Raw genomic sequence first — 4,088 nt, 5'->3', positions numbered from 1 at the left:
CGGTGGTTCTCAAAAAATTGCCAAATTACTCTGAAAAATGCTGCTCTATATGGATCACACATTTGTTCACATATCTTTGTTTGTCTTATTTTCTGAGCTATCCTAAATATTGGTGCCTTGACACAGATGGGAAATGGCTGGCTTATGCTGATGTCTGGCAACCAGTTTTACTCTCCAGGGCTCTGTGCTGTATGAATTAACCAATTTGCACCCAGTGACAGATGAGGGGTCTAATTTGACAAACTTTTTTCATGAACCAAAGTAATGGACTAAGGAAGAGAGAAAGCTGAAGAATCAGCTAATGATTAAAAATGAAGCTATTTCACTCAAAATCACAAACATGAACCTCAGGGAGATCAGTGAGGGAAATCTGGAGTAGTTAGAAAGTAGGCAGAATCCAAATGTATTTTTTAGAAATCCATGGCAATCCTTTCACATTTTGCTGAGATATTTGAGTCTGGGTCAAAAGTGATGGTTTGAAAGACTGATATACATTGCCATCCCATGACTCTTGGATTATTCAACCCTCATATTGTACAAGCATAGAACCGTATTTATATTTGCATATTGCATATAGTTATGGCTGAATCAGGTGACACTGAATCCTCCCTTAGTTATGATACAATAGGTGTAGGCTGCTGGGGGATTCCCATGATGCATTGAGTATTTCCTTTTCAGTCACCTTTCTCACTCAACATGTGTTACAATAGACCTCTCTTCACTGAATCATCCTTCTTATTACCTCTGTCGCTCTTCCACAGCATGTCTTTATCCTGTCTTCCTTCTCTCACCCCAACTGTTCGCAGCAGATGGCCCCGCCCCTCCCTGAGCCTGGTTCTGCTGGAGGTTTCTTCCTGTTAAAAGCGAATTTTTCTTTCCCACTGTCACCAAAGTGCTTGCACATAGGGGGTCATATGACTGTTGGGTTTTTCTCTGTAAGTATCATTGTAGGGTCGCCTTTACTATATAAAGTGTCTTAATGCTGTATGAATAAAATTGAACTGAACTGAATATAGACTAAGATGCTCATTACTGAATGGATTACATTTCATTACATTGGTTTAGTTGGACGTGCTTTTAGAATCTTTAGTACCAAAAACATTTTTGTTAAGGTCTAGGTGCAGATCGAGAGAAGTTTTCTTTGGGTGGCATGAGGATGGCATAGAAATTGGATACAGACATTCTCAAGGAATTGAGAAAAGATTATCTCATCCTTATCTAAAAAAAAAAACAAACAATAACATTGATATGAATTTGTATTTTGAGTAACAAACAAACAAATTAACCCAATCACATAAGCTTGATGGTGGTAAAATTTTGGTTAAATCTATCTTTACGCAATCCTGGGTATCTTTTAGGCTGCAAATGTTCATGATTTGTTTGTATTATTATAAGATTAATGATTAAAACTATATGCACCCCATATAGTGTAAAAATATAGGTTTTTACTATAAAATTCTTCACAGTCCTAAATTCTGTGTAAGTACCAGTGACAGTATAAGGTCTTCACTCCCTCTGGTTAACATCCACATAAATGCAGTAATTCTGAGCGCTGAATTTAGATCTAGATTTAGTGCTCTTCACCCATCTTTTTCAATGCCTTGGCAGTTACATTGTAATAATGAGGTCAAAGTGATTGAGCATTGCCTGAGAACAGCAAGAGACTCAAAACTTTATAAAACATCAGTTAAAAGTGGAGACTGACTGTTGCACAGCATGAACTGGCTGTTGTATCCTTGCCTATAGGCAAACCACAGGTTCTGTACATACATTATGTGACTGCCGCGCTCCTTCTCCAAGGAAGGACCAGTGCTGCTGAGCACTGATGGGACTTTTCCCACGGTCAACATTTTTCTTAAACATGTTGATGGGACTTTTTCTTCCTATCGGGTGTCTTATTCATGTAATCTGTGTCACTGAGTTGGCACTCATCTTATAAGGAACACTGAAGACTGGAAACAAACACAGGTAACAGAACTAGAACATGGTCTACTGGCTGAAAATGGCTACTAGCTCACAAGCAGTGTGCAACTTCTTCCTAAGGGAACTCACATAGCCTGTAATATGCTAAGTGTGGTCTGATCAGCAAGCCACTTCTCCTGCCACAACTACAGTGGTTTACATACAGTCAGCCTGAAAACCAGCTCAGCTGGACTAAAACCAAGTGAGTCCTATGTGGTTTCACGAATGGCAGACTACAACAATGACAGCCCACTCTTTGGATTCTACACAATATTTATGCAGCATGGATTTCGAAGCCTGGTAGAAACCTCCTAGCACCCCCTGACTCTCTCAGTGATCGGCACCATGTGCTTAATAGGAAGCTCTGATATGATATGTTCAATAGTGAAGACACAGGATGCATTACATGTTTATGTGTCCATGTGTGTGTATGTGTCTGAAGTAGGCAATGAAAATGGCATCAGAATGCTGAGCTGTTCTCTAGCTATAGCACAAACACAAATTATCACTTGGTATTGAAATAACACAAAATTACTTTTTATTTCTGTAGAACATTAGACCCGTTCAAGAATGTGTCTCGAAATGTCCACCAAATCACCAAGCTTATGAGCCTGGGCACACCTAACGATGCATGCCAGAAAAACTGAAGAAACATCAAGCGCAAGCTCAGCATGAACACTCACATCAGTGCTTCTGGAATGGTAAGAAACACTTTCCCTACAGCCAAATCATTACCAAGAATCAGGTCAACCTAGCAACAGGCAGCTGATCCCGCACTGTGCTAGAAAAAATTATAACTGTGTGAAGTGGCAAATGCAAGACACTCATTTTTATTCCCCACACCATCAAATATGAGCCACAGCATGACTGGCTAGAAAAAAAAGCACTACATCATGTAGTTCCACATAATGTTTCACACCAGTATCTCTCAAAATAGTCATCGGAACATGAGTCCACCTCATTGCCAGACTGTGAAAAGAAACCCTGAAACACTTCATCTGTTTCTGCTTTATGTGACAGCAGAGTGACACTGAATTGGCCCTACATCAATTCAATTCAATTCAATTCAATTCAATTCAATTCAATTCAATTCAATTTTATTTATATAGCGCCAAATCACAACAAAAGTTGCCTCAAGGCGCTTCATAGATACAGAGAAAAACCCAACAATCATATGACCACCTATGAGCAAGCACTTTGGCGACAGTGGGAAGGAAAAACTCCCTTTTAACAGGAAGAAACCGCCGGCAGAACCAGGCTCAGGGAGGGGCGGGGCCATCTGCTGCGAACGGCTGGGGTGAGAGAAGGAAGACAGGATAAAAGACATGCTGTGGAAGAGAGACAGAGGTTAATAACAGATATGATTCAATGCAGAGAGGTCTATTAACACATAGTGAGTGAGAAAGGTGACTGGAAAGGAAAAACTCAATGCATCATGGGAATCCCCAGGCAGCCTACGTCTATTGCAGCATAACTAAGGGAGGATTCAGTGTCACCTGGTCCAGCCCTAACTATATGCTTTAGCAAAAAGGAAAGTTTTAAGCCTAATCTTAAAAGTAGAGATAGTGTCTGTCTCCTGAATCCAAACTGGAAGCTGGTTCCACAGAAGAGGGGCCTGAAAACTGAAGGCTCTCCCTCCCATTCTACTTTTAAATACTCTAGGAACAACAAATAGGCCTGCAGAGCGAGAGCGAAGTGCTCTAATAGGGTGATATGGTACTACAAGGTCATTAAAATAAGATGGGGCCTGATTATTTAAGACCTTGTATGTGAGGAGCAGGATTTTGAATTCAATTCTGGATTTAACAGGAAGCCAATGAAGGGAAGCCAAAACAGGAGAAATATGCTCTCTCTTTCTAGTCCCTGTCAGGACTCTTGCTGCAGCATTTTGGATTATCTGAAGGCTTTTCAGCGAGTTTTTAGGACATCCTGATAATAATGAATTACAGTAGTCCAGCCTGGAAGCAATAAATGCATGAACTAGTTTTTCAGCGTCACTCTGAGACAGGATATTTCTAATTTTAGAGATGTTGCGCAAATGGAAGAACGCAGTCTTACATATTTGTTTAATATGTGCGTTGAAGGACATGTCCTGGTCAAAAATGACTCCAAGGTTCCTCACAGCG

This window comes from Simochromis diagramma, unplaced genomic scaffold (genome assembly GCF_900408965.1).
Source record: "Simochromis diagramma unplaced genomic scaffold, fSimDia1.1 OVJJ01000159.1, whole genome shotgun sequence".
Lineage (NCBI taxonomy): Eukaryota > Metazoa > Chordata > Actinopteri > Cichliformes > Cichlidae > Simochromis > Simochromis diagramma.
This window is presented reverse-complemented; position numbering follows the sequence as displayed.